Genomic DNA, 10196 nt, shown 5'->3' with positions numbered 1-10196 from the left:
TAGTTTGATTGACAGTAGCGTTTCAGCACAGACTGGACTGGCGTCTTACCTTAGACCCGCCCTGAGTGAGCTGAGCTGTCATCAGTCCGCCATTTTTTTTACCGCTGGAGCAGATGTAGACAAGAATGACTCCTAACAAGCGATTGAGGTGTTGGATGTAATAATGAACATAGCAATCGTCGTTTACTCCCGACATCTGAGCCACTGAAGACAGTGGATTATGTTTGTTTTTGAAGGGAATGCACCCCCGATCGTTTTTTACACTACCATTGAGAAATTTTAACCAAACTATGTTACAGACTTTTCATTAAGACCCTAAAGAATCATATCAACTTGTGGAAAATGGGCATCCTATGACCCCTTTAAGCAAATTCCTGACAGTATTTTTTAACATCAAAAGAGGGTTTGCACAAGCTGTTAGTAAATCTGGCCCTTAAAATTAAAACTTAAACATTTTTTTTGCTATATCAATCAGTTTTATCTGCTTTTGTTTCAGGGTTTGCACCATTCTGAATGATGCAATGTTATGACTGATTCTAAATGCGCCCATGCATTAATTAACCAAAACACCCCACTGCTTTGCATATCTGCACAATCTGCTCATGTGCAGCACCCTAGCCACATTTGACCAGATGCGTATTCCCCTTTTAAATTGGACCAAAGGGAAACCAAGTTTCTCATTTTCCTTCTGCCTACAGCAACCTCCAGCAAAACGGCCGGGCTGAATGGAGGAAACTGCTGTGTTTGGCAGCTCTGCAGGGCTGTGTTCCCAGCAGAGTGCCCAACTCTACAGAATGTGGTGTGCTTTATTGTAAACGGCTAGATAAATGCACAATCACTTAAACACAGCATTGTGGCTCATACAGAGGTTACTGTGTCGCCTGCTCCAATTATTAAAACCGTCTGCGGTCCTGCCGCCCATTTTACTCTTATCAGCCCTTTCGGAGTACTAATTCTTGTGGCCCCTTTTGGGACGTGCTGGCTACAATGAGCGATTTATATTACATTATGTATAGAGTCTGAGGTAGTGTGAGTATATGATACGGTTAATTGCTCCCATTTATCTTGTCTGGAGGAAGGTAGATTCTTTAGCATAGCCCACCTTCCTCCTGCCCATCCCTGCATGCTGGGAGGATCTGATAGGTGGATATTTCTGCATATTGGTGTTGGGAGGCAGTGGTCCACGTTCTGTCTCCGCTCACACCTGCTCTCCATTAGTTCAGCTTGGCAGGGAGTAGCACGCAATTATCAAGGCCTCCCTGAGCTCTGTGGCCAATCAGAAGGAGCTGTGGATTTGCTGACACTTGTCTGACAAATGGCTGCTGTGCAGGTAACCACTGTTACCTACCACTGTCATTGGCTGTGTTCAGAATAGCATTATACTCATTCAGTTTTTGAATGCGGTATGTATATTGCACGTTATGTTCATTTTCTCTATGCCTTGTATATTTGCCAAAATGTGCATTATTCATCAGAGCAAACAGCGAGGAGGAATACGGTTTCTGATAATGCAATGTTCTTGACATGTACTTGACACGTACTTGACACCTTCCTTTTTCAGTATGACTTATGAAGTCAAAGCAATATCTACTGCAATTTTTAACGTCTTTTTCTTGACTCATTATTTTATCACCCTACCAAAAGACCTTCCCCTATTTTCACACTTAGATTACATGTGCTGTCATCATGTTCCATCCAAATATAATTTTTTTAAATAATCTTTATCATAATTATTTATTGTATTTTTACGTGTTTTATTAATATTGGCAATACAATTTTAGATTACATGTGCTGTCATCATGTTCCATCCAAATATAATTTTTTAAAATAATCTTTATCATAATTATTTATTGTATTTTTACGTGTTTTATTAATATTGGCAATACAATTTCGAAAGCCCCCGAAGTATAAATAAAAATGATGACAAAACTATTTGTTTTCTATCTTTATACAGAAACTAGGAAACAAACAGAAACAATAGTTATTAAGGGGATAAATTTTTTTTTAGCATTTTAATTGTTAAATATATTTCAGTGTATTTAAAATATAAATATTACATAAAACATTATATATATATATATAGTTATTGATAAATTAATTCATATATAAATATATTAAAAATATATATCCATACATTCCCCATACCGCTTAGGGTTATATATAATAATAAATAATCATTTAAATAATGAATATTAATAACAGTATAAACAGCATGATTTGAATGGCTGATGACTTGAATGATTTTAAGTCATCCTGTCGCCCTCTAGTGTATCCTGACCCCCTGTTTGAGGACCACTGCCCTATTCTTTTTCAGGTGATACTTATTAAAAAAATAGTAGGTATTATATATCATGTACTGTGCAGTAACCAGTGTGTTAGCATTCCGTTTTGATGACCACTGAGTGACATCCAATCACTGTGGAGGTCTTGTCACAGGAAGTCAGTATAATCTCAGTATCATTTCTGCATTTCTGTCTGGGCCCAGTGCTGTGATGCCGCCGTACCCCCGTTGTTGGCAAATGTATGCTCTTAGCATTAATAAACTGGGTCTTTAGAAGATGTCAGATGAATAATTGAAGAGTCTAGTTTTAGTGTTTCACAGTCATAAAAATACAGTGCTTCTCGTAACATTGCTGTAACCACTCTGAAATGGGATGTTGTTTTCCTTTGTAACAACTTGAAAAACTATTTCACCAGCCCTATTACACAGCTTGTCGCTTTTAATTTGCTTCTACTCTTTTTAACAAGCCTGTTTTTTTCTTCAAAGGTTAGCATTTAATTCTGAATCTTCCCTTTTCATTCAGTTTTATTCAGCTATAAAACTGTTTCCTGGTTCACTGCATGACAAGCATGTTTTATCTTGGGTTAAATAGTGATTTGGCGCTGTGTAACGTGAAGGACCTGCAGTCAGAGGCAGGTGTGGGATGCGGTTTGGGTCTCTAATCTTCTTATCGTGAGCTGGCACACAGTCTGAAGGGCGGCGTTGAAGCAATGAACCCACTTGACCTCGGGCCGACTGCTGCTGGCAGGAGCAGCACTCCCCTGCGTCGCAGCACTAGCACGCTAATTCAAAAGAAGCCCCCTTTGCCCTACTCCCCCTTGTGATGGAAAACTGTTGCTTGTCTGGGTCTGAACCGCTGGGGGATTAGCTGGGCGCACAAGTGCCGGTGGCACCGTCCCGAAGAGTCGGACTGTCTGTGTGTCACAATATGACTGAGTCACCATAAAAATATAACCGACAGCTCACAGGAACTGTGAAAATGCAAGAGGAGAAATACAACATTGCCCCTTTTCCAGCAAGAAAGGAAATTTGTCACTCAGTGTCGACTTTCAAAAGAAACATCACTTTTGCACACACACGTCAGTTTGCTGTAATCAGTTTGCTGTGTCACTCTTTGTCTGTCTTTCTCTCCTTCGCATTTCTTAACCTTGGCAGTTTGTTGAGTGTTGGGAAAGAGAATGAGGTGTCAGTGGTTTCACATCTGTTGTGTGTCTGAAGTTATTATTTTACAGTATTAGGCCCCGTCCACACGGAGATGCGTTTAGCTGTATACGCATACATTTTGTATCGTATAAGCGTTTCGTCCACACGGATCCAGCGTTTTGGGAGAGTGAAACTGATATTTTTTTAGTCCGGATCCCAGAGTGGATAAATCTGAAAACGCCGCCCTTGCGTTTTGGTGTGGACAGCGAATCCGTATATTTTCTGAAACGATGACGTCATCAGCCCACGTCTCGCCCCTAGTCAGACTCCGCTGCGTCACGTAACAGCAACAAAAACATGAACAAACACTGAATGATTATCTTTTTATTAACTAACATTAACACAGATTAATAAATGTATTGTTCCATGTTCGTTTGTATACCGCGCGCAAGGTTTATGCGCATAGTCCAAGTCTTCTTCTCCGTTTGTAGTGTATCTCTGTGGCAGAATTACAGCGCCACATACTGGTCTGGCTTGTATACTACATCGTTTTGTGTCGGTTTTGTGGTTTCGTATGGACGCAGATATTTCTTGAGACGAGGGGAAAAAAAAGATCGGATAGGGAAAGCTCTGGCTTCGTGTGGACATAGCCTAAATGTAAATGATAGGTTATATTCATTTTTTTTACTTTTGAATTGTGAATTTTTTTTACTATTATTATTGCTCATACTAAGGGTTGAGAATTTATACTCTATAGACTCAAATTGTGGGATATGGTGATCAGCCTTAGGGATGCACCATTATGGTGCATATTTATTATATTATATTATAATTTAGATTTGTGTTTAACGATAGGTGGACCTTTGGGCTATAATATTTCAGCCTATATGTATTTAATTTTATAGAGGTAGGGATGCAATGATATATAATTTTTCTCAGGCTCTGAGTAAATGTTGTGTTGCAACTTGCACTTAATTTTTTATTATTTTATTTTATTTTTGTCTTCAACAATAGGTGGGGTCCAATGATCATTTAACTATGCTTCATTGTCTTAAATTTATTGGCCTGTTTTATTCTTTGGACCAATAAAATAACATTAAAAAATAATGTATCCCTATATTGAAAATATTGTGCACTTTTTTGAGCTCTTTGACTTGGGCCCCACATAGCAACCAGTCTGAAACTAAAGCAACCACATAGCAACATGCGAACAACCATACTGAACACTTTAGCATCAGTATAGCAACACAATGGCAACCACCCAAAACACCCTAGCATTTCCTTCATAAAATGTATAAGTCTAGATTTTTGCTTTTTTATTTGTTTCCTAAGCATTAAACCCGAACCAAAGCTTAATGTCATGACATTATCCTAGTCTTATTTGCTTTGACACTAAAGTCATTTTAACACTATATTGTTAGACATAGATCATTTCTGGATTGAAATTCTGCCTGAATGGCTCATTGAGTTTCAGATCTTGGTGGTTTTTCCTCCCAGGGATCTTTATATTGTAGAATACATCCCCCGCAGCCCTATCTAACCAAAGAATTCAAATAGCTTCCCTAAAGCTCCAGGAATCCTTTTCCTTCCTGCTTTACTCATGATGCCAGTCTCTCTGGTTATTGGTTTTACTGTGGTGAGATGAGATTGCTTTCTCCTCCAGCTCGAATATCCGTCATTGATTGTGCCTATGCAGAGATACAGCAACGCTGTGCCTGTTAGAGGCCAGCTTCAAATCACAGGGAAGCATATGTGCTTACAGCGGGATTGGGAATTCAAATGGATCGCCAGAGCTGTATGGAAAGTATATGTCCACCATTAACTTCCATAGCAGGCTTTCTCCAGCCGTATCGACGCTAACATGCTGATTTCCTGAAGTACGGGCACGTCAGAGAGGAATACCGCAATCTAACCCAGCAAAATGTGTCTTTGAAATAGAATCCCATTATTTGACTAGTGAGGCGAAAGTCTAAGTGAGTTGCATTGTGGGCCGAGGAATAAAAGAAGAACAATTTGTATCTAATATTGCAACCAATATAAATGGTAATTATTTTGGGGCTTCAGACACGCACTCTCTCACAGTAATCAAAGAGCCTGGAAGCACGTGGCTCTAAATCTAGTTTCAGGATGCCCTATCAGAAATCAGAGCTGACAGTATAGTGGTAATCATAAGTCAGGAACTAATTCAGCAAAGCTTATCATATTTCTTTTTCCACCTAATGGGAAAACTCAAGGGTCAGTGACCTGTGCAACGAGTTTAAACTATGAACACTGTGACTCATTGTATGCCTCTTTATTAGAGCATATTATGCTGATGCTGAGTGCTTAAGAGTTGGGTGGTTTGATTTCAGACCTCCGTGTATGCTTGGTTGATGATTTTTCATTTAGTTATGATCATCAGGTCATAAATTTGCATTCATGTATACTTGAATAATCCTTCAATATATTGCAGGTGTAATTCACAAAAAGACTGAATTGCATATATTTATATTATATAAAAAATGCAATGTATTATATAATTAAATAACCCACTGTGTCTGTATGACATTCATATAAACTGTCATTCATATAAGTCTGTCCATTACAGTTGAACTCAGAGGGTTTATTAACTAAAATATTGAATTGTTTCAATAGAATATTATATGATTATATTATTATATTATCATTTATTTATTTAAATAGTTAAAATTCCCATCGCGCCGTCATTTGGATTTCAGAGAGGCCAACATGAGATCAGATCAGGGGCAGTACGGGGACTTGGGGTAAAAATGCTACTAAAATGAACAAAAATGCCTCCCAAATTGATGATACTGGGGAAAAAATGTCCCTGCACAGTTAAACAATTATGACTATTGCAATTAATACCTGTATAATTCAAGTAATTGTACGGGCCCAACCACACAACCTCTTTATTTTTATGTTAGAAACATAAAAAAAAAAATCCCTATCAGGTAATTGGATGACGGTATGTTTCTTTTTACACACCAATATAGGTGCAACCAAAAATAACATAAATCAACTTGCAAAATAACTTAAGGCTGGTTGTGTTCACATCAAACAAAGATTGTATTGGGTAACAAGATATTCCACTCAAGCTTTTTCCCAGTTCACCAGTCACTCATTTTCATCCCTTCCGGGATGAGTGGATGGTCTATTTAATTATAAATATCTTTGCTCTGACAGCTCTGACTCCCACACTGCATTGCAATATAAACAAACATGCCTGTGCACATACCTCTAATCACTTGCTTAACTTATAGATGGTGATAGTCATTATAAAAGCATCATGAAAAGTAAATATATGTAAAAATAAGAATAGATATTTTGTCAAATATTCAAATATGTTAAAAAACAAACATTAAATATGTAAAAATAACTAAAATTGCTGATACATCGGTTTTCCAGCAGTTGTCTAATCCACATATGTTTGCAAATAATTTTGGGGAAGTTTCAAGCTAATTTTTTAACTACTAACCTATTTCCTGTTCTATTTTGGCACATTTAGTGCCTGGTTTATTTGAATTGTGGGTTGATTCTATTCCATGCTGAAATACTGCTTGCAAAAGTGGTGCAGCTGTGATTTTATAAAATGATAGATGTCTGCACTTTCATATCCATGTCATATGAATTCCCTGTAGGGTTGTTTTTCAGTATATGCCTTGAGTATAGTATATACATTAAAATTACAGAATACATACTATAAAAGTAAGTGCTGCATTTTAGATGGCATCTTGTCATCTTTTTGCACTGATATCCATTTTACCTGCATCAGAAGCGCAGCTGCTCTTGTCAGCATGTTTCCATATAAACAAACAGTAGGTTTATTCTATCTACAGAAGCACACACATATCCTGAAAGCTGGTGAAGAATACCACCTCTGCTCAATGCCCATCAAAGCCTCGAGTCATTAGCACTCTTCCCACCCTTCCAACCACAGTGTTTGTTTTTGTTACACCTGGTCGTCAGGAGACATGACGGATAACTGACGTATTGTTACATCTGCATTCCTCAACAGCAGTGCATCATTTTCCAGAACCTTAGGCTGTCAATTTTCATGCATGCTATTCTATTTTCTACCTGTGAGTTGTGTTGTGGTCTCACATTACTCTCTAAGAGCAAGTGCAATTGTTGTTTATTGAGCAACATGTTCATGATTTTTATTGCCTTGAAAAATTTTTAACAACCTCTTCACAAATTAAAAGAAATTAATACTTTTGTTCAGCAAGGATGCATTGAATTAATCAAAAGTGACAGAAAATACATTTATGTTACAACAGTTTTCAAATACATGCTGTTCTTCTAAACTTTCCATTCTTCAGAATCCTGAGAAAAAAAGTATCATGGTTTCCACAAAAATATTAAGCAGCACAACTCTTTTCAACATTGATAATAATAATAAATGTTCTTTGAGCATCAAATCTGAAAATTAGAATGATTTCTGAAGGTTCATGTGATGCTAATGGTGTAATGGCTGCTGAAAATTCAGCATCACAGGAATTTATATTTTAGGTTTTATTCTAAAATATAAATAAAATAGCAACAGTTATTTTAAACTGTACTAATATTTCACAATGTTTCTGCTTTTACTGTAGTTTTGACCAAATAAATGCTGCCTTGGTGAGCACAAGAGAATTCTTTCAGAGACTTTTGAATGGTAATGTTTGTTTTTATGAAAATATAACTGAAAACATGGTTGACTGCAAAATTTGAATTGATACTGTTATTGAAATTTTGAAAAAGCATATTAAATTATCCTGGTTTAATTGGATTTAGTTTAATCTGCATCTGTAATGTAATGCCTTTTAAATAATGTATTTTCCCAGCAAGCTTATCTCAAGTTTAGAGTGTCTCAAGTAGAGAGATTTATAAACTTTTATAATCATTTCAAGTCTAGAATGTAGAAACACAGTTGCGTGGTTTGATATATTCCCATCTGTTGCAGTCAGAAGCCTTGGTCACAGGGGATTGTGCAGTGAGGATTGGCGTGTTTGTGCATAGCCACGGTTACATCTGTCCCAGGTGACTCATGAGATGTGGGGGCACTTTGCACCATGGGATACAAAGCAAGATGAGCTGGAGGGATATTTGTGTGTGTCCTTATGGCACTAACTGGCAAAGAAATGCAGTCCTGAATTGACATGAGACTCAGATTCACTGCGGCTGCCACAATTGGTTACTCTTGCATGGTTTAAACCTGCAAAACACGCCAAGACTGATGTATTGCTCCTTCTAAAGCACTTTACCATTGTCAGATGACACTAATATTATAGCAAGACCTTAAGCAATAAACATTAAAGTACACAATGTTTCAAAAGTCTAGTCACAAGACCCAAAATGATCTTTCAGCTTCAGTGTCAGCTCTGTAACTTCTCATCCCCCCAAAAAAGTAATGTGTTTAAACTTGCATTCAACTCTGTTTAAAGGATGTCCTTTAGAAATGTAATCTTGGCATCACTCTGAATATCATTCCATTTCCATCAGTCTTTAGATGCATTTACCGGCGTCACATCAACAGTTATTAATCGCAGAACTGAGCTGCCGCAGACAAGCATCCATTACTCTCATTGCCCCTTTTGACAGGCACGGAATCATGGTTTTTCACTCCTGCCCATAACCATCCCACGCTACAATGGAGTAAGTGCCTGTGCCTGGGATCACAACAGAACGTAACGGCTAGTGTTGTTTTTGGCGGCCTGTTTTAATTTTAGTTTTAGTTAAATAATGCCGCGAGTGGGGCTTGAGGAAGTGACGTCGCCTGCGTCTGTGCAGTGCGACCTGATGCAGCCCCTGAAGTGAGACACAGGAAACAGAAATACTGCAAAATAATAATAATAACGAGACGAAGTAACGTTATAACATTTAGTTTCGTCTCGTTTTGGTCAACGAATATGAAGAGACATTTTAGCATAGTTTTTATTTTGTAAACCACATTTAGTCTCGTTTTTATTCGTCAACGATATTGCATTATACATTTAATTATAGTCATCGTCACATGACCAGCATTTTCGTCTCGTCTCGTCTCGTTTTCGTCACATAATAAAGGTTCGTTGACGACGATATTTAGTCATAATTTTCGTTGACGAAAGCAACACTAGTAACGGCTGATTTAGGGGCAAATCGTCTTTACTTGCCGTGAATGTCACTATAGCCGTCCGTCTCATAGGCAGAGCACAAAGCGTCAAGGTTTTACTCTCGACACACTCTCTGTCTTTTTCTTCTCTACTGGCGGCGGAGGAAAGATCCGTGTACATTAGGGTGGTCCTTATTTTTGGACTTTTGAAATCTTCTGCTCTCACCCACCCAGTCAACTCCCCTTCATGAGAAATGAAAACAAACCAAATTTCACTGATATTGGACTACATTTGGGGTGTGCTCAACATAATTGAAATTCTGTGTTAATGACCATAACAGCACGTAAGGAATAATTGACGACGGGCCGTTGAATTATTAGAAAAATAATGCACACCCAAGGTGTGAGGCTTCGCGTCGTGGCCGCATCACCACCTCGGGTGTGCATTATTTTTCTAATAATTCAACGGCCCGTCGCCAATTATTCCTTACGTAAAATACTCTAAGAGCACACCAGTACATAGTATACCTGTTGTAGCACATTGTTTACTTTTAAGAGTACATGTTATTTTTTATTTAAATGTAATATTTTTATTTTAATATAAGACTATGTTTTATTTCTTTTCAATTTAACAGTAATTTACTTTCAAATGCCCCAATTGCTGAAGGGTCTGCACAACTTTTTTGTACAAGTTCAAGTTGC

Source organism: Sinocyclocheilus anshuiensis, unplaced genomic scaffold, assembly GCF_001515605.1.
Source record: "Sinocyclocheilus anshuiensis isolate Anshui unplaced genomic scaffold, SAMN03320099.WGS_v1.1 scaffold200, whole genome shotgun sequence".
NCBI classification, from domain to species: domain Eukaryota; kingdom Metazoa; phylum Chordata; class Actinopteri; order Cypriniformes; family Cyprinidae; genus Sinocyclocheilus; species Sinocyclocheilus anshuiensis.
The sequence above is the reverse complement of the archived record's forward strand: the minus strand, read 5'-3'. Positions refer to the sequence as shown.